At 35.3% G+C, this 22,573-nt stretch overlaps 1 protein-coding gene across 1 annotated transcript in view; it reads left to right on the top strand.

Moving 5' to 3' along the window:
• Positions 1 to 846: 846 nt before the first annotated feature.
• RCBTB2 (RCC1 and BTB domain containing protein 2) overlaps positions 847 to 22,573 on the top strand; it is a 162,970-nt gene continuing 141,243 nt past the window's right edge. Inside the window, exon 1 of the mRNA XM_074217124.1 lies at positions 847 to 1,050. The gene's annotated coding sequence lies outside the window, so the exon portion shown is untranslated. The remainder of the gene's footprint in view (positions 1,051 to 22,573) is intronic.

Raw genomic sequence — 22,573 nt, 5'->3', positions numbered from 1 at the left:
TCAATTATTTAGGAAAACTCACACAGAACACTTCATGAGGTGTCACCTTCTCCAAAAGGCCCTGATTTCCTTCTTTTCTTCCCAGCTGTTAGCAATCTGTCTCTTGGAAGGACTTCTCATTTGATAATCCAGTCCATATTGTATTCCCATTAGTATATATGTTCTTTGAGGGCAGGAACAGATTTAGAGTTGAAAGAGCCAGGTCATTTAGTTCAATACCCTCATTCTTTAGAGAAAATTGAGGCCTACTTTGAAGAAATGACTTGTCCATGAACATACAAAGAAAGGATCTGAGCCCAAGACCCTGGATTCCAAATCTACCACTCTGGCTATCCCTTGTATTTCTACATCCTATTAGCTAAATAAATAAATGTCTGAATGTATTGCTGTCTCACCCAGTATCAGAGTCCTCCCTAGACTTTTCATTAGGGGGTAGCAATGGTCCTGGAAGGCTAATATCCAGGAACAGGCTCTATTCCTACTGTGTGAAAGTGGCTAAGGGTAGAAGGTTCTAGGGAATCAATTTCTGATGGCCACAGAAACCATCAAAAAGCTATTTGTGAAGGGAGGACTAATGTTACCCTTATTACCTGTGTGACTTGAGCAAGTCACTTCATAGACCTTAATTTCTTCAGTTGCACAATGAGGAAGATGGGCTAGGAGGTTTCTGAAGTCCCTTTCAACTTCAGAGCCAGGATCCTGGAAGTATTGCACACGTGGCAAAGCCACGTCAGCTTCAGCTGCACCCGGAGGGAGGTAGCTGTTTGTCCTCAGCCCCTCCAGCAAGCGCCCCAAAGGCTTCCAACTTTAAATCCTTATCTGTTTGGAGCAGGATAAACAATGGGTTATTTACTCAGCAGTGGTGAGCTGACCTGTTCCCCAAGGTCTTCCACAGAAGGAAGGATTTGTACCTGCAGCCCAATTGATAAAGAGACCCAGGAGAGCCTCCAGAGAGTGAAGGCTCATTAATGCTGGACCCCTTGGCAAGCTGGCAAAGACTGGCCCACCTGCTTTGAAGTGAATCCAGGACCAAAGGCTAGAAGAAACCAGGTGAGCATGAAATCTTCAAGGGCTACCTGTTATAAGTGAAGAGTTATCTGGCTCAAATGAAAGGAAAATATTCCTGGACCACGTCATTCTTGGCAAATGGTGCCATGACCCTTTCTCTGCCTTGTTTGCTGCACTTCCCAGAACCTTAATCTTTCTCCCAAGGTGGTAGTTGATAACTATGTTTAAGGCTTCAGTCACTGCCCCTCCAGGGCACAGTTTGTACACAAACTCTGCAAGCAACTATTTCTTGCCAGGTACAAATAGATACTGAAATATGCAATCAGGGGAAGTTAGGTGGCACCAGCCCTAGAGTCAGGAAGACCTGAGTTCAAATTCAGACTCAAACACTTGAGACTTACCAGCTGTGTGACCCTGGGTAAGTCACCTAATTCCAATTGCCTTATCCAAAAAGAACCATTTTCTGTTGTCTCCCTTTGGGAGAACAGCACACACAACTATTAAGTGGCAAGTATACAAGGTTGGATTTGAACTCCAGTCCTCCTGACTCCAAGGCCAATGCTCTATCCACTGCACCACTTAGCTGCCTTAATTTATATTTATTCTTTATATACATATAGAATATGCATACACATATTTGTTCTCCTACTTACCCTTCCCTTTTTTGTAAAGTTCTTAAGCGAAGAGAGTATTTCAATAGGAGTGCCTACTCCCTGCAGACACTTAATTAATAAATACTTGATGATTGATTGACCAGAACTGGATTTTCCCCTTTCATTTTCAGATTTAAAAAAAAAAAGTTCATTTCTCTCTAAGCCTCCCGATAAGTCCTGGATAAGTATGGTATTATTTCATTAGAATTTTGCTGTTTACCAAGATAATCTAGGCTGAGCCTACCTTCAGGCTCTTGGTAAATGCCATGAATAACAGGCTTCATCACTGTGGTCTGAGCATAACCCTTCCAGGACTGAACCTGGTTCCTTCCCCAGCATCATTTTAGCTTCTTCTTCTTCTTCTTCTTCTTCTTCTGCTGCTGCTGCTGCTGCTGCTGCTGCTGCTGCTGCTGCTGCTGCTGCTGCTGCTGCTGCTGCTGCTTCTGTTTCTGCTTCTGCTTCTGCTTCTGCTTCTGCTTCTTCTTCATTATCGTCGTCATCATCTTCTTTTGGGTTCTTATTACCTATTTCTACACTTACCCATAACTCAGTGGGCAGAGGAAGGTATCAATTTGCATTTATATAGAAATTCAGCTTAAGTTAATTAATCAGAATATTAAGCTACCCCAACAAATCCTTCAATGAAAGCCAGAAGCCAAAACCGGAGTGTGCCTTATTTGAAATGATGATTAAAGCTGCAGCTCCTTCTCCCCCACAAGCCTCTAAAATCAGCTCCCTATTGGTCTGCAGAAATAAGGCCTAGCTGGAAGACCATTCATTTCAGCAAGTTAACTCTCTTTTCCTCTGCCCACTTACCCTGCCAATACTACAACAAACTCATTCCCTTAAAGCAAAAACTGCAATAATATTCCAAAGCATAAGTCAAAGACCATTTCAGGCTAGAATACATTTTTGTCTCTCCCAAAAAATATCCAAGCTTTTCAAAAGCCTGAATGGACCTGGTAACCAAAGGAAAGAAAACCTTAAAATCGAACTGTTGAAGAGGAGGTTAGAGGGTAAAGGCCACAAAATTCCATGTTTAAGTAAACACAAATCTAAGGCACAGATGTTAAGAAAAATGTAATTCAAAACATGACTATTTTGATTCTGGTGATGATTAGGAAAATATGATGGTCTTTAGTTTTATTATTTTATATCGTTGACTCTTCCTCTAGATAATCTGCCCTCTTCCATTCCTTTTTCAGAAATGTAATTCAATATATTTATTAACCATCTACTATATATATTTATATTATATATATTATATCATATATATTATATATATAATATAATATACAATATAATATTTATATATATATTATATATATATATGACCCTGTGCTAGGTTTTGCAATAACAAAGCATTCAACAAACAGTTTATTAAGTGTTCGCCACATAACAAAAACTGTGTTAAATGCCCTTACATACAAGATCAGGGCAACTAGTTGATATAGTAAATAGAGTTACTGGGACTGAAGTTAAAAAGACCTAAGATCAAACCTGTCCTAAGAAACTTATTAGCTATGTGATCCTGAGAAAGTCATTTAACCTCTATCTGCCCCAGTCTCCTCATCTGTAAAATGGGAATCATAATAGATGGACTCATGGAGGTTCTTAGACTGTAACCAGAATAAAATGATATGTTTATAAAGCACTTTATAAACCTTAAAGTGACATGTAAATGCTCATTGTTATTATTATTCCCACACTACAATTTAGTTTCAGCCCTTTGCTTTATTAGACGGTTTAGATCCTATCACTCAGAATATCAGCTTTCTCTCAGTTTTATGCCAATCACAAATTTGACAAACTTGGCACCCATGCCTTAATCCATGTCATTAAAAAAAACAAACAATTGAGAAGACCAGGGCCAAGGACAGAACCCTGTGGCATTCTTCACTAGATTTTTTTTCTTTATTTCTTTATCTTCTTGCCTGATCCATTAATCACTATGCTTTTGAACCCAATCTATACTTCTCCATCTTATCTATAATGATGTTGTGAGAAACTTTGTCAAATACTATCATTACCCATACTTTATGCCATTTCCCTGAATTAACTGTTTGACAACCTCTTGATAAATGGAATTGCAGTTACTCTGTTCTAACACATTCTTAATGAACCCATTATGGTTCTTAGCAAACACTTTCTCTTTTCTAAACCTTCTCTTCACTAATCCATTCTAGAATTTTCCTAGAAATCAGTTTCTAAAATCCATATATGGTTTGTGAAATGTATTTTCTTTGAAAGAGGAAGTTGTCTGATCATTTCAGCAGTACAATTATCAAAGACAATACTAAAAGACTTGTGATGAAAAAAACCATCCATATCCAGAGAAGGAACTGTGAAATTTAAATGCAGACCAAAGTTTACTATCTTCAATTTAAAAAAAAAGTTGTCATGAATTGTGTTTTTTTCTTTCTAATTTTTTCTTCTGTTTGGATTTCACAACATGATTAATATGGTTATAGCTGCAGAGCCTATATTACGTTGCTTTCTGTCAAAGGAAGAAAGGAGGGAAGAGAGAGAGGGTGAAAAATATAAAAATAAAAATGACTGTTGAAAACAACCACTACATGTAGTTGGAAAAATAAATAAAAAATAAATTAAATTTTAAAAAAAGAAAGAGGAAATTGTCATAGAACACCTCTCCCAGTCTCCATGATTTTTCAAAGATCATTGAAGACAAGACAGCAAATATTCACCACTTCTTTCCTGCTAAATCCTCCTTGCCCCTAACTTCCCTTTTACTTAGAACAGGAATGGAGAACTTTTTTTCTGCCAAGAGTCATTTGAATATTTATAACATCATTCCTGGGCTATATATGGCCAAACAATTAATTAATTCACCTCTAAAAAGCTACTAGATTTATTGAATTTCCAGTCTCCACTGTGGTTGCCTTGGCAACAATGCCCAAACAATATGACCCATGGACCTGAAGGTTTTCTGCCCCTGCTGTAAAAGTTAACACCATCCTTCCAGACTCACAACCTAGGAGTCATCCCAGATTTCTCATCTTTCTTACCTTCCATATTCAATCAATTGCCAAGGTCTATCACTCCCATCTTTGCAACACCTATTGAACATACCAGCTTCTCTATCATTGCCACGATTCCAGAGAATGTCTCTGTCACCTCATGTCTAGATTATTGTTATAGACTGCTAGTGAATCTGCCTGTTTCAAATCTCTCCCCACTCTAATTCATTCTCTAGTTAGCCAACAAAGTGACTTCCCAAAGTTCTAGTCATGTCACCCCCTCAATTTCAGCTCCCTATCATCTCCAGGACAAAAATACAAAATCCTCTGTTTGGCATTCATAGCTCTTCATAATGGAGCCCTCCCCTGCCTTTCCAGCTTTCTTACATCTTGTTATTCAGTTATTTCAGTCATGTCCAACTCTTTGTGACCCCATTTAGGGTTTTCTTGGCAGAGATACTGGAGTGGTTTGCCATTCCCTTCTCTGGCTCATTTTACAGATGAGTGAACTGAGTCAAACTGGGTTAAATGACTTACCCAGGGCCACATAGCTAATGTCTGAATCTGGATTTGAACTCAGGTCTTCCTGAACCAGTGAAGTGTTCAAGTTACTGTGTCATCTAGCTGCCCTTTCCTCTTATACTCTTCCATATCCCTTCCATCCAGTAACACTAGTCTCTGCCTATTCCAAGAACAAGATATTTCGTTGTTTGGTTCCAGGTATTTTCTCTAATTATCCCCATTCCAGGAACACTCTTGTCTTCTCATTTCTGCTTACTGGTTTCCCTGGCTTCCTTTAAGTCTCAGTTAAAATTTCATCTTCTCTACTGTAGGAGGAAGCCTTTACCAATTCCTCTTAATTCTAATTCGTTACTCAATTGTTTTCCATTTGTCTTCTAGAAAGTTTGCAAATACATTCATTTGCTTGTTATCTCACCCATCAGCTTCTTGAGAGAAAGGACTGTTATTTGCTTCTTCTCATAATGTAGTAGGGATTTAATAAATATTTATTGACCAACTGGCTAATAACAGTAAAGGCATTAGGTGATGATGTGTCCTTAACCATTCCTGTTTTCTCAGCTGTGCCTGAACTAAAGGTCATTGCTCCCTGATAATCTTTTCCTCACACTGTCTGGGTGTTTAAGTGAGCCATATCCCTACCCAATGCTGACAGAAAGGAATGGGGATGTTCCCTAGGAGTCCCTATTGACTGATAGGGACATAGCTCTAGTGACCAGAAAACAAGTTTAACCCTAGGTATCAGCAACTATCTCTTGGGAATAATCCTGGAAAGAGACAGTATGTTCCATCCTGACCAGCTTGCCTGGCAACTTCGTTGCAGTACAGAGTTGAAGACACTATATCCAGAGTCAAAAAGAACTGAGTTTGCATCACAGCTTTGCCACTTCTTAGCTATGTGATCTAGGGCAAATCATTTGAACTCTATTTCCTGATCTATGATGGGAATTGCACTAGATTAGTGGTGTCAGACTCAAATAAATCATGTATAAATATCCCTGTTTGCATAAATTAACAGAGAAAAATCACATATCAATATTATCTATATTTTATCTTATCTTAATTTTTGCTAATCATTTCTCAATTACATTTTAATCTAGTTCTCCATTTCACAGAGATGCAAGAGTCCCAAGATCTGAATGTTTGACACCTGTGTACTCAATTATCTCCAAATTTCCTTTTTTCCTAAATTCTTATGAATCTTCTACATTGTCACTGTGGTCTTGATGGATGGTTAATCCTTGTTTGAGCAATAAGGGTTCCCATTTATAATACCACATCCTTAAGGAAAATAAGCCTTGAGGCACTGGCACCTTAAATAACAGACACTTTTTATCTGAATTTACATCACCTCTGACCCATGTGAAAGAAGGGGTATAACAAATTTCCATCTATCCATGGAACATAGCCATCCATGAAAATCTTTATTAACTTGATTCCTTTACTGCTTAGCTTATTTGTGTTCAGAAATGAACAGAAATCAGAAGTTTCTAAGATCCTAGCATACTTTGTTGCATCACAGAAACCAACTTCTGTGCTTTTCCATAACAAGGATGCTGAAATTGGTTTTCTCTACCTTTGCCCTTCAGCATAGCCTTGCAGCTCTCCCCATATCTCTATCAATTACAAGGCCCCCTTATTCACAGTCCTCTGACTGCTCATCCATTTGGCTGTCTGGCAAACTACAGGCTGGTTGTTTTGTTTCCTTTCTATATCTATATAAGCAAGTTATCATCCACTCCACTGGGTTCACAATAGACCTTTACATAGCAGTCATTTGTTTGTTCAAGGACCAAGAACGACTCCTACAGAGGAGTGAACAGGACATTCTGTCTTCTGTGTTCTATAAAGTATATGCTGACCTTGCAGGAAGTTACTGCCTTATCTCTTTAGAGCCCGTAAAGATTGTGGAGAGAGTATCACCCTGACCCTGCCAGCTTATACAGTCCATCTGCCTCCCTATTGCAGAAGAGAGGAAACACTTTAAAGGGTTGGACTTGCAAATTGCTCATTTGAGAGATGAGGACCTTGAGAAGCCAAGCAACTCCTTTAGGTAGACTTAGCTTCTCAAGCCTGTCTGTGAGCCTCAAGGTCTTCATCTCTAAAATGAGGAAGTTGTACTCTTCAGTTTCCAAGAATACTTTCCAAGTTTACATCTACCACTCAGTACTCTCTGCTGAGATCTTAATACTCACTGATATCTATAGGCCTCAGTTTCCTCATTTCTAAGATGTAAAATTCAAATGCCTATACTTCCTATTACAACTTACATCCCAAGACTATGAGGTGATGCTGGACAAGTGGGATGTAAGTAAATATACTGTAAGTATAAAAGTGGGTATAAAAGATATGGAGGATGGAGGTTAAATGAGAAAATGTAGGACAAATGATCTATAAAACTTAAATTTCAATGTAAAATGCCATTTGGTCATTGTTATAACTGCCTGGACCCCTGCAATAGTTAGAGGCAGTGTACAGTAAAGGAGGTAGAAAGAGTAATGGCTAAATAATTATGTATTTTACAAGTTGGCTGGTTGGTGGTCCTGTCGGACCACCTGCTCTGACTTTTCCCAGCTCCAACAGGACAACTCTCCTGTTCTGGTGTATCATATAGGAGGTGATTCATAGTTGGGCTGAATTGTTTCACTGTAAAATAATCTAAGAAAGAAAAAAGTTGGTCTAAGTCACAGCCTAACTTCTAGGAAAACAAATGAAAAGGTAGGATCTGTGGTGGGGTTGGGGTAACAGTATTGGAAAGATTGAAGGATCTGGAATAGAGAGCAATAAGCTATTTGGAGGGAGCTGTTCAGCTGCATTTCAGTAACACACGGCCTCCCTGCTATGTATTATTGAATGCCCAGTGCCTAGTGTTGGGGTCCTAGGGTCAGGCACATTCCCATAAAATGTGAGACTTATCTTCACTATGATTGCCCAAGATATAACAGCCTCAGGATGTGGTAGGAATGGAAAATAAGTGATTATCCCTTGGAACAGAAGAAGGGTGAGATGAAGAGGGTACAAATGTACTTTTCAACCTTTCCAAGGTTAAATAGTAGATTGAGTGATATATTTAAGGGAAAATAAATCCAAACATATTCCCATATGTTCTGAATTTATACCAATTCACCCAGGTTAACAATCACATATGTGGGAGGGTTAAAGTCGAGGAAACTACTATTCTTAACTTAGTATGAATTTATTTAGTCACTCTGCTTTTCTCAAAAGTTAAAAATATATCGAAAGCATAGGAGTTTGATTGGAGTCGGGGCGGGAGATGGAACAAGAAAAAAGAGACAGCTAGGTGGTGTGGTGAAAGAGGGAAGATCTGAGTTTCACTCCTACCAAGACAATTAGTAACTGTGCCACCCTAAATGAGTTGCTTAACCTCTCAGGGGCTCCAGTTGCTTTCTCTATTAAAATGAGCGGTTTAAACTAACTTTTTGAGATCCTAGCTATCTCTAAATCTCTGATCTTTGGGGGGAAAGTAGGCCTGTGTAGGATGCTCTATTGAAGAACAGCACAAGAATAGAGAAGGGAAATGCAGGAGATGAGAGAAAAGTAGAGATCCAGGAAAGGAAGATGGGGGAAGAGGGAAGGCAAACAAATTTTTTACCAACTTTTAACATTTTACCAAAGGTCAACAGTCCCCCGCCTTCCTTCTCTCCATAGGCTAATCAGAAGGGTCAAGGAATATCAGGTCCCTACCCCCCACCCAGCTTTTCCCCCTGACAAGATAAAGACTAGAAGAGATACCCCAGGCTTGAGCCCCAATGGTGTATATTGTAAAAGGATCCTTTATGTGACATGGATGGCCACACACAATTTGTTCAGCCATTCCTGAATTGTTGGATATATGCATGTGTTCTTTCCAGGTTAGGAGTCTCTTCTCTCCCTCTCCTTCCCATTATAAATAAAACTGCTCCTAGCACATTGTACATGCTTTGTAAATTCTTGTTGATTGATATACAGATAGGCCATGCTTTCCCATTAATAATATCCTTCACTCAGCACAATTTCATAACCTTCATTTGCACATCCAAAGGCATCTTGAAGGTTTGCTACTCCCATAAGTATCTGTCAGCTTTCTCTCATTAGGAGTTATGCACAGCTTAGGAAGCATGATGTTTATAGTCATCCATATTAAGGGATCTTTTTTTTCCTGCTCTTGGGAAAGAGGTGGTTAATGTGTTTATTTAGCCTCCATGCATTGCTGTTTGTTGATAAACCTAGTCTATTGTCTGAAGCTACCCACCTGCACAAAGGACAAGTCTAAGAAAGCAAAAGAGACTTCTCAATTCAAATTCTAGGAGGTTTCTAGGTTTCTAGCAGATGAAGGGAAAATTTTGACAAATTTACACATTGTCTTCAGACGCTTGACAGGGTTGTTTTATGAGCACGCTGGCATATGTGGCTTATATTCAGATTAATCTATTCAAGCTGCAGAGATAATAGGGAAAGTATTACATCAATTTATAGGCTGTGTCTTCAGGTATTGCTGACACAGAAGTAAAAAATGCAAGACAAGTATTTGTTAATATGACAGCATTCCAGGGAAGAGAAGAGGTCTAGCTATGCAGATTGTTATAGAATAAAATATGATCCATCTCTTCCCATTTGTCCCTGAAATATAACCTCAGGCACAGTGTATAATGGGAAATTTGTCACTGGCTCCTCTCTGGGGAGCTGGGTGGCCCAATGAATAGAGTACTCAGTCTGGAGTCAGGGAAACTCATTTTCTGGAGTTCAAATCTGACCTTAGATACTTACTAGCTATGTGACCCTAGGCAAGTCACTTAACCCTTTTGCCTCAGTTTCCTCTTATGTAAAGTGAACTGGAGAAGGAAATGACAAACCACTCTAGTATCTTTGCCCAAGCCAAGAGTCTTTGACAAGAGTCAGCTATAATTGAAATAACTGAATAATAACAACAACAAACACCTCTGGGATGAGAAAAGAGTAGTTTAGAGAATCATAGTTCTGAGAGCCAGGAAGGGTCTGAAAATTCAGGAATGATATTTTTACTTCTATTTAGAAATAAGGCAATTGATGCCTCGTTAAGTTTAAATGAGTTGCCCATGGTCACATAAACTAGTAAGTGACTGAGGGTGGACTTTAATGCCTACATCTCTAGTAAAAAAATATTTTTCCAACTATCCCATGTTAGTTCCCCTATGACTATGAAAGTATGGATAAAGTTCCCTTTTCAGCTTTTTGGTCTCTTGGTTCTCTGATACACATATCATAAAATTAGCTTACATTTTAATTTTAATTTGCCACTAAAATGAAATAAGAGACCATGGTGGAGGTGCTATAGTGCTGAACTTGGAAGTCAGGAAGACCTGAGTTCAAATCCAACCTTGTATTACTCTGGACAAGTCACTCTGGACAAACCATTTAATTTTACTGGGTTTCAGTGACCTCAAATATAAAATGGAAATTATGATAGTGTTAATAATATTCTCACAGAGTTGTGAGAAGCAAGTGATAAAATGTAAAGTGTTTGTGCTTAAAATGCTATACCAATTAAAAAGCATTTAAAATACCTACTATGTAAAAGACATTAGAGATGGAAAGCAAAAAGTAAAATAGTCCTTGACCTCAAAGAGTTTATATTCCATTGAGAGAGACAATGTGTATTTATATACATTCATACATACATATATGTGTGTATATGTGTATACATAAATTTATATATATATATATATATATGAAAATAGATATAATATTCAGATAGAGTTGAATGCCCAGGTCTTGGGGGCAGGGATTAGGAGGAACTCTTCTGGCTGTTTCTAGTGAGCAGCTATAACCTAACTCAAAGGTAATGAGGGAGCATGCTGGGTTGAAGGAAGACCACATTCATTACATCTGTTATTTCTAGAAATTATAGACTGTTTAAAAAATAATAAAGTTTAGAGAGAAAAAGGAAGGAAAGAAGGAAGAAAAAAATCAAAATCAATGCTGAATTAAATCTATGAAATCACAGGCTCTTTGAGTCAAAAGGAATCTTAGAAATCATCTAATTCAATCTCTTTATTTTACAAATGAAGAAAGTGATGCCCAGATAAGTTATGATTTGTCCCAAGTCACACAGATAGTAATGAGCAAAAAATTCTGAATTCAGATCATCTGCCTACATAGTTATTACTACTAGACTTTAGTATAGAAGACAAACACACCAACCAACCTGGAAGCATGAGTTGCACAGTTATGTTTATTATAGTGAGGGATCCTATGCAAGGGGTCCTTCTTACTGCCTTTACCAGAATTGTTCAATCCCATGACCTGATTTGCAGAAAACAGGACTATTGGAGATGGTCTGGCTACTTCTGAATCTCTTGATTTTAAATGGTTTTATTTCCTCCCATAGCAATGAGGATCACAGTACACCACTAATCCCAGGCAAGCACTAGCATTTGACATTTGGTGGCAGAATGCTACTTTCAGCTACATCCTAACCTGTCTCTCATGGGTTAATCATCAATATGGTCTTCCTATCACAATGAAGATGGAGATGGAGAGGGAGAGGGAGGAGGAGGAAGGGGAAGATGATGATGATGAGGAGGAGGAGATGATGATGCAGGATTGGGGCAGCTTCAAAACAACCAGGTTAAATTATTCCCCCCCAAAAAAAGCAAAATGGATAAAAATAAAAGCAGTAACTGACCATTTTCAAAATGGGTTTAATCAATGTTAAAAACAAGCACCACATCTGGAGACGAAAAGAAACTCCGAAACCGTCTTGGTCAACAAACACTTGCCAATGTCCTTGATGAGTGACAGTCAAGAAAAACACTAGTTTAGACTACAACCTTCTCTGAAAAACATCATGGATGAATATCTCAAGTAGCATTTTCTCTCAAAATAGTAGTCTAAGAGAAAATGAGACTGCAAAGAATTTAGTGTGAGACTCAACTAGGCCACATTATCCCAAGAACATCCCATATCAGGAAAACAATAAATAAATGTAAAATCAGATCAACATGCTGGTATTCCTATGGTAAAAATTCTTATCAATGAAGGAAGTATATTGGGCCAACTTGATATCTATTATCCTAATATGATTTTTAAAAATGATTGTGTTATTATGAAAGGAACCAAGAATAATGGTGGGACCTAGCAGTCACTTAAAGAAGAAAGTTATATTGGAAGTTACATAATTTTAAAGATACTCAGGATGCAATTTTCAAGATATATCAAAGAGAATAAAATTGGCAAAAAGAATAGCAAAGATCATGATATTACACTGAGAGACATCTACAGGTGTCCAGCTCTTCGTGATCTCATTTTGGGTTTTCTCAGCAAAGATCCTGGAATAGTTTGCTATTTTCTTCTCCTGCTCATTTTACTGATAAGGAAACTGAGATATATTGGATTAAGTCACTTATCCAGGACTACACAGCTATTAAATGTCTGAGGCCAAATTGGAAATGAGGAAAATGTCTTCCTGACTTTAGCCCCAAGCACTGTATCTACACCCTAGCTGCCCCATCTACCTGAAAAATTATTTATCTGTATAAAGTCATGATAGTATTCTATGCAATACAAAACTGAAAGGGACTAGCGGCTTATAGTTTATTCAAAAATTCTGTATATCTTGAATACTTTCTTTAAGGAGAGTCTAAAGGTTTTATCTGCAAACCACATCACACACAAAAAAGCAAAAAATGAAAAAAGGTGAAAATCTTGACAGAAAACTACTGGATACAGATGAGGAAATAATCTCCGAATTTGTTGTTTATGTAGTAAAATCACTGGTTAATTATGTCTAAAGTCAATATTGACAACAATCAAAAGAAAAGACAAAGACAAGAAGCTCCACATAATTACAAAAGCATCAGTATGATCTGTTCAAACAAGCTATTGACAAAAGAATAGACTTTGACTCTATCATTATTTTCTACAAAAATTAACTGATGTAAAGCAGTCATCACAAATAAAGAAGCCAAGAAACCACTTCAATTGGCATTTAATCTCCTTGCCAAGCAGGAAGACATGAAATCCAAGGGCAACATTTACTTAGATTTTATATTCATTTTCTAAATGTAACAGAAAGTATCATGAGAGTTTATGAGCAGGATTGCTTAACAAAATGAAAAAAAAACAGTAGAAGTCATATGCTGGAAGTTTGACATAAGACCAATCTCAGGTCAAGAGCATATGCATATGAAACTGGAATGAGAACAACAAATGGGTGGAAAGCAGAACAGATTTGCCAGCATTCCTATAACAATCTAACTTCATTAGTTGAAGATATTGAAACTACCACTTTCCATTTTCTAATACCTGATCTACCTGTTGTACTTTATAAGGATGTATAAGTCTTATGTAAGAGAATGAGGGTGAAAGAACAGCTGGAACAAACCATGTACAAACAAAAAAATCCAAATTGAAACATCATTTTAAAAAAAAATTATTTATTTAAGGCAATGGGGTTAAGTGACTTGCCCAAGGTCACGTAGCTAGGCAATTATTAAGGGTCTGAGGTCTGATTAGAACTCAGGTCCTCCTGACTCCAGGGCTGGTAATCTATGCACTGAGCCACCTAACTACCCCCAAAACGTCATTTTGAAAGTACTTTTAAAGAAAGTATCAATTTTGTATTGGTATCTTATTATCAATGTCCTTCTAGAAAGTCATTCCTTATAATAAAGGGAAAAAAGAAGCTCAGTAAAACTAATGCATCAGTTATATGTAGGATTGATTGCTGCTTAATAAGATATTCATGGGGCAGCTAGGTGGCACAGTGGATAGAGCACCAGCCCTGGAGTCAGGAGGACCTGAATTCAAATACAGCCTCAGACCCTTAATAACTGCCTAGTTGTGTGAACCTGGGCAAGTCGCTTAATCCCATTGTCTTGCAAAAATCAAAAAGGAAAAAAGAAAAAGATTTATTCATATAAAATAATTAAGGTACCACAGGGTCCACCTACCAAGACAAACATAGAAATTATATAAATAAAATTATAAAAATACTCTTTAGTAAGATAGAGACCTAAACAATTGGAGAGAGATTACCTGCTCATACTTGAGCAGAACATCACCAAGGAAAATTTGGTTGTAAAGGATAGAACAAAAATAGCTAATAAGATATATTGAGACAGTAGAAAGATTTGCAGTAAAAGATTCAGACTTCCAATTCTAGCACCATCACTTACTGCCCATAAGTCCTTGAACAAAATATTTTCTCTTCCTGGGCCTGAGTTTTCTCTATTATAAAATGAAAACGTTGTACTATATTCCCTTCAAGTTCCTTTGCACTTCTAAACTCATTTGAGAACCAAGATAACTATGGAGATAATACAAAAACACTTGGCTTCTCTTAACCATCACCAAGTTCATATGAACTACATCCTAAAGCCTTGAAATAACTAGTGTGATTGTTGAGTCATTGTTAATGGAATATCAAAAGATTCTAGAAAAGGTGAGAGGTTATATGGGATGACAAAAAATGACCCCATTTTTCACACATTCAAAAAAAGAAAATAGTATACAAACTATTAAATCAAGAAATTTTGGGCTTGGATTCCTAACAAACTCTAGCATGGATTCTGAAAGGAATAGTTAATGACATCTAGAAAGGAAGTTGTGATTGCACAGAGTCATCATGGTTTTTAATCAAGGAAAAAGTCACACCAGATGAGCTTTATTTCCTTTTGACAGGGGTACTAGATTGCTAGATGAAGGAAATGTTGCAGATATAATTTACCTAGATTTAAGTAGGGCAGATGGCAAACTGTATGCTACTCTTGCAGAAAAGATGCAGAGGCAAATTTGAAAAATAGTAGTTAAGTGGTTTCTGACCAGACTTAATGACTAGGAATTAAAGGTTACCTATTCCATTAAAAGGTATTTTCCAGTACGGTATATCAGAGATGTGTTTTTAGCTCTATGCTGTTAAATTTTTCTAAAAATGTGTCTATTTAATTGAATAAAGGCATAGGGATCATACTTAGAAATTTTACTGATGATACAAAGCTGTTGGATAATCATTAGGATCTAAAAACATCGTGTTGATGTTGACTGGACTAGAGGTTGGACTGAGTCTAAAAAGATGAAACTTTAATTGAAATAAATATAGGGATATGCTAAGCCATCTTAAAAAAGCTCCTGAGAGATGATTGTTAAATTTTCATTGTATTTATACTTAGGAAATGGGTATCTACAAATCTGGGGTTGATTTATTGTTTTGTTGATTGCTTATACTTAATAAAGTTATGGAGAAAGTATTAATAATACAGATTAAACTTAAAAGTGTGTCATATGTGTATATATATATATATATATATATCATATGTGTATATATATATATATATATATATATATATATGTATATATATATATATATTGAAAGGCAATGGGGTTAAGTGCCACATTGCCACACAGCTAGGAAATTATTAAGTATCTGAGACTAGATTTGAACTCAGGTCCTCCTGACTACAGGGCCAGTGCTCTAACTACTGTGTCACCTAACTGCTCCTTATATGCATATTTTTAGAGAGCGAGTTATAAAATATTTATCAGCACAACATTGAAAAACTTATGCTTTATTGATTTTTATTTTTTGTTTTTATTTTATTAAATATTTCCCAATTTTATGAAAAAATTGACACTTACTTTTTAAAATTTTGAGATCTAAATTCTCTCTTCTTCCCACCCCTTACCCTCTTTTGTTGTTTTAGAAATGTTTTACATGGCTTCCTATATATATATATAGGAAGCCATGTAAAACATTTCTACACTGGCCATGTCATGAATAAAACAATAAATAAAACAACAAAAATAAAGCAAGTGAAGAAAAATATGCTTTGCTCTGTTATCAGAGTTCATCATTTCTCTCTTTGGTAGTAGATAGCATCTCTCATCATGGGTCCTTTGAAATTATCTTGGATCACTGTCTTGATTAGAGTAGTTGATCATCCTTACAATATTGTTGTTACTGTATACAAAGTTCTCCTGATTCTGCTGACTTATTTTGCATCAGTTTGTATAAATCTTCTCAGATTTTTCTGAAACCATCCTGCTCATCATTTCTTACAACACAATAGAACTTCATCAGAATTATCTTACACAACTTATTTAGGCATTACCAAATTAAGGGGCATCTCCTTTCCAATTCTTTGATATCATAAAGAAGAGCTGCTATAAATATATTTTGCCCATGGAGATCTTTTTCCCCCCCTTCATTTAATCTCTTGGGGATATAGACTTAGAGTGGTTTTTCTGTGTCAAAAGATATTTACAATTTTATAATTTTGGGGGGGCTTAAATTTAAATTGATCTTCAAAATGGTTGGACTAGTTTATAACTCTCCCAGTAGTGAATGTCTCCCAATTTTTCCATATCTTCTCCAATATTTGTCATTTTCCTTTTGTGCCATGTTAGTCAATCTGATATGTTTGAGGTGGAATATCAAAAACTGTTTTAATCTATGTTGTCTAATCAGTATTAGTTAGATAATTTTTATTGGTCACTTTAATTTCTTCTTCTGGAAACTGCCTATTCATATTCTTATACTATTCATCAACTAGAAAATGTCTATTATTTTTATAAATTTCCCTTATATTTGAGAAATGAGGCTTTTACCAAAGCTATACAAATTTTCCTGTTTCCTGTTTTTCTTCTAAATTTGGCTGCATTAGTTTTGTTTGTGAAAAAAAATTTAATTTCATATAATCATAATTATCTCTTTTACTTCCTGTAATCTTCTATGTCTCTTGTTTGGTTATAAAATTTTCCCTTATTCACAGGTACATTTTTCCATGTTCCTCAAATTTACTTATGATATCACCCTTTATGTCTGTCATTTATCCATTTTGACCTTTTTTTTCAAACTTCTTGCCAAACTCCTTTTGAGTTTTTTCAGCAATTTTTGTCATATAGTGAGTTCTTACCCCAAAATACTAGATGTTTGATGAAACATTTGGCAATTAAAGTAAAATGAGTGAAAAAGGGTTTGAACATGATAAATTAGGTCAATCAATGATGCAAGAAAATGAGAGAGGGCTTGTTAACTGTCATATAGTTTTGGGAAGTACAAAAGAACAAAGAACAGGAAGAATCATATATTAGGAAATAATATGATTAGTTATAAAATCTAAAGCATCATGGGTGGCAAAAACATTATGATTAGGTAGACATTTGGGGATAACAATAACCTTCCTTTCATGCTGTTATCCTGAAAGGTTGACTGAGAGTCCATCTGTTCATTAGAATAGAGATAACAGATTCTTGCCTCCCACTTGCTTGTACATGTGTATATATCCTGTTCAGATGAACAGGATATATACACATGTACAATTAAATTTGTTTTACTATTAACAAACCATAAATACACACACACACACACACACACACACACACACACACACACACACATATATATATATATATATATATATATATATATATATATATATATTCAGAGGGTATATAAGGTTGTAGAGAAATAAAGTATTATTTTGAGGTGATTTATAGGATATTTGAATTTTTAAACTTAACTCAGAGAGGGAACTAGACTTGTGTTCTTATGAATTTATGAACTTAACTCAGAGATAGAGAATCAGAACTCACATAATTACAGAATAGAATCAATTATAGAATAAAAATGAATATAAAACACTAGATCAATATTAGATTTTCTTATTGGGTTTCTCAAATGCCAAATTACTCTGGTCATTTACTATTGTGTATTGTGTACCCAATATACCACTCTATTTCTTAGCTAATACCAAACTGTTTTAATGATTACCACTTTGAAATAAAGTTTAAAATCTGGAACTGTTGACTGCCTTTCTTCACATTTTTAAAATTGATTCCCTTGACCTTTTGTTCTTCCAGATGAATTTTGTCACTATTTTTTTCTAATTCTATAAAATAATTCTTGGGTAGTTTGATTGGTTTGGCCCTGAATAAACTAACTTTGGTAGAATTGTCAAAATTATATTGCCTTGGCCTAGCCATGAGCAATTCATATTTCTGTTTAGAACTGTCTTTATTTGTGTGAAAACTGTTATGCAATTATGTTCCTATAATCTCTAGACTGGTCTTGGCAGTACCACTCTCAAGTATTTTGTATTGTCTACAGTTATTTTAAATAGAACTTCTCTTTATATCTCTTACTGTGGGGATTTCTTGGTAGTACCTGGAAATGCTGATGATTTGTGTGGGTTTATTTTATATCTAGCAACTTTGTTGAAGTTGTTAAATATTTCAACTAGTTTTTTAGTTGATTCTATGGGATTCCTTAAATATGCCATCATATCATCAGCAAAGAGTGATAGTTTTGTTTTTTCAATGCCTATATTTATTCCTTCAATTTCTTTTCCTTGTCTTATTTCTCTAGCTAGTATTTCTAGAACAATATTGAATAATAGTGGTGATAATAGATATCTTTGTTTTACTCCTGATTTTATTGAGAAGACTGAGACATTACAGATAATAGTTACTTTTGGTTTTAGATAGATTCTACTTCATTGTAAGAAAGACTTCATCTATTCACATGTTTTCTAGTGTTATTAATAGAATTGGGAATTGTATTTTGACAAAGGCTTTTTTCTGCACTTATTGATATAATATAGGATTTTTGGTTTTTTGTTATTGATATGGTCAGTTATGCTGATAGTTTTCTTTAGTTTAGTTTTTTTTTTCTTTGCAAGGCAATGGGTAGCTTGCCCAAGGCCACACAGCTAGGTAATTACTAAGTGTCTGAGGCCGGATTTGAACCCAGGTACTCCCGACTCCAGGGCTCATGCTCTATCCACTGTGCCACCTAGCTGCCCCTCTGATAGTTTTCTTAATATTGAACTAGCCCTGAATTCTTAGTATAAATCTGGGTAGGTCATAGAAAATGTTCTTTGTAATATATTACTGTAATCTCCTTGCTAGTATTTTAGTTAATATTTTTGCATCAATAATCATTAAGGAAATTATCTATAATTTTTCTTCCCTGTTTCTTAAATATCTGGTAGAATTCATGTGTCACTCTATCTGGCCCTGAGACTTTTTCTTAAGGAGCTCATTGATGCCTTGATCAATTTATTTTTCTAATATAGGGCTATTTAAGGGCTGTTTTCTCTTCTGTTAATCTAGGTGATTTAAATTTTTGTAAATATTCATCTATTTAATTTAAATTGCTAGATTTACTGGTATGGAATTGGGCAAAATAGTTCTCAGTAACTGTTTTAATTTTATCTTCATTGATGGTAAATTCACCATTTCTTATTTTTGATACTGGTGATTTGGTTTTCTTCTTTTTTAAAAAATTAAATTAACTAATGGTTTAATCTGTTTTAGTGGGGTTTTTTTTCATAAAACCAGTTGCTTGCTTTATTTATTAATTCAGTTTCATTAATCTCTCTTTTTATCTTAAGAGTTTCCATTTTGGTATTCATTTGAATTTTTTAATTTGTTCTTTTTAATTTTTTTTAGTTACATCAAATTCATTGATCTGTTCTTTATCTCTTTAATTGATATAGACATTATGATAAATACATTTTCTCCTAACTACTACTTTGACTGTATCCCACAAATTTTGAAATACTCTGTCATTTAATGGAATAATTGATTGTTTCTGTGATTTGTTCTTTGACCCACTCATTCTATAGGATTAAATTATTTAATTTCCAAAAAACTTCTAATCTCTGCTTCTATAGCCCCTTATTGAATCAGGGACTAAAAAGAATGCAGTTAACATTTCTACTTTTCTGCAATTGGTTGTAAAGTTTTATGTCCTAATACATGATCATTTTTGTGAAGGTATCATGTTCAATTAAGAAAAAAGTATATACCTTTCTATTCCCATTCAGTGTTCTATAGAGGTCTATCATATCTAATTTTTCTAAGATTCTACTAACCTTCTTGATTTTTTTTATATTAATTCTATGGTTAGATTTATCTAGTTCTGAAAAAGGGAAGGTTGAGGTATCCTATTAATATTGTTTTACTATTTCCTCCTGTAATTCATTTAACTTCTCCCTTGAGAATTTTGATTCCATGTTATTTGGTGTTCATAAGTTCAGTATTGATATTATTTCATCTATGGTTCCTTTTAATAAGTTGACATTTTACCGTTTATCCCTTTAAATTAGGTCTATTTATGCTTTTGCTTTGTCTAAGAGCATAACTGATAACTTTGCCTTTTTTATTTCAGCTAAACCGTAATAGAATCTGCTCCAATCTTTCATTTTAACTCTGTCTTTCGCTGTTTCAGAAGTATTTCTTTTATACAAAATATTATTAGGGGGATTCTAATCCATTTTGCTATCTGCTTTTGTTTTATTGGTGAGTTCATCTCATTTACAATCATATTTATAATAAATATATATAATTACAATATAAATTTTATTTCCCTTCATCCTATTTCCTCTCTCTTTCTCTCTGTGTGTCTCTCTCTGTCTCTCTGTCTCTCTCTCTCTTCTTCCTCCTCCTCCTCCAAAATCTGACTACTGGCCTTTTTTATTTACCCTTTTATCACAACCCATTTTTCTCTGATCTTTTTTCCATTCTTCATGCCTGTGTGATAAGATAGATTTCTATTACCATCTGTATTTTTCCTCTGGGAATCAATTTAGATGTGGGGTCCAAATGTTGCCTATTCACACACACACACACACACACACACACACACACACACACACACACACATTCTTTTCCCCCCTCTGCTGTAAAAGTTCTTCCCTGAATTCCTCTTTAATGTGAAATAATTTTTTCCATTCTTCCTCTCCTTAGCCTTTTCTACTAGGGGATTTTTCTTTTTTGTCTATCCATTTTTCACATCATTCAACCATAATTGACTCATCCTCATGCCCTCTTTCTATATATACTATTTTCCTAATAATGATAAAGTTCTTATGTTACATGTATGATCTTCCCAGATAGAAAAGCAAATGGTTTCATCTAATTGAGTCTCTTATGATTTCCCTTTCATGTTTTCCTTTTCATGTTTCTTTTGAGCCTAATATTTGAAGGTCAAATTTTCTATTCAGGTCCAGTCTTTTCATCATGAATGCATGAAAGTTCTCCTTTTCTTTATAGTATCCATTTTTTCCTTAGAAGGATTATATTCAGTTTTGCTAGGAATCTTATTCTTGGTTGTAATCCCAGTTTTTTGCTTCTTGCCCAGCACAAATCCCAGTTCATGGCAAATAGTAAGTTCTTAATAAATCTTTGTTGAATAGCTAAAAAAGATCTGAGGATTATAGTGGATGGTGACATGAATTAATAGTGCAATATGATAGGAAAAAAGTCATTGTAGTCTTATGCCACATTATGAGAAATAGTGTCTAGGATATGGGAAGTGATAATTCCCTTCAGGCTGCCCTGATCACATATATCCAGGAGTATTATGCTTAAATCTAGGTACCACATTTTAGAAAGGATATTATAAGTGAGATAATTTATTATTCTGATGGCCTTCATGCCATACAAGGATTAGTTGGAGCAACCAAGGATGTTTAGCCTGGACAAAAGAAGACTTAGAGACATCATCTAGTATTTGAAGAACAATTTTATATGTACAATGATTGTATTTCAAAAGGCAAATTTAGACTTGATGTAAGGAAAAAGTTAATAAAATTTGGAGTTATCCAAAAGTATAATGGTATGTCTTGGGATGGGGGTGGAATATTGGGTACTCCCTAACCAAACAACTTGTTGGGTCCTTTATGGAGGGAATTGTTCAGGAATAAGTTGCCCTAAATAGATTGTGAAGTTTCCTTAGACTCAGATTCTGTAAAGAGAAATACAATAGATGAGATGTCAATAGATTCTGATCTGTCCTGTTGAAGTGTGTAACTATACTGATGTGAGCACAGATTCATTTGAAGGATTAAAGTACACCTCATTAAGTATTTAAAAGGGTGTAAACTTGACTCTAACAATTGCCTTTCTCAGATTTCCCTTGTCTAGTTAACATTCTCCATATTATTGACAGCATTCAAATTATGTCCAAAAAGCCAGAAGATGTTAACATTGTTCACTATCATCTGTACTGTAAATATTTGGATTGGAAATTAATCAAACTTAGTGTGTGAATGGAGGTGATTCTAGGGAAAATTTATGTTGATATTTCCTATAAATGAATACTAGATTCTCTCTTTCTTCCCCCCCTCACCTCCCACCCACACAAACTCATTCCCTAGAGAACTACCAAATTTACCTATAAGGAAGAAGAGGGATGTTTTTTCAAAGTATTGTAGTCTATTTTTTTAAAATTGTATATCATCTGTAATTCACCCAATGAGCACCATCTAGTGGTAAAAGAAGGAAACAGTCCCAGTTTGGTCACTGGATTCCATTTTAGTTTAATCCCTACCATGGGATGTTTTAAATCCAAAAATTGTGGCTAAAAGCATTAAGAAATACTTCATTTCATAAACTTAAGGTGACTGCTCAAAATCTGAAAAAGCTGAGAATAGG

This window comes from Macrotis lagotis, chromosome 1 (genome assembly GCF_037893015.1).
Source record: "Macrotis lagotis isolate mMagLag1 chromosome 1, bilby.v1.9.chrom.fasta, whole genome shotgun sequence".
NCBI classification, from domain to species: Eukaryota; Metazoa; Chordata; class Mammalia; order Peramelemorphia; family Peramelidae; genus Macrotis; species Macrotis lagotis.
The sequence above is the reverse complement of the archived record's forward strand: the minus strand, read 5'-3'. Positions and strand labels throughout refer to the sequence as shown.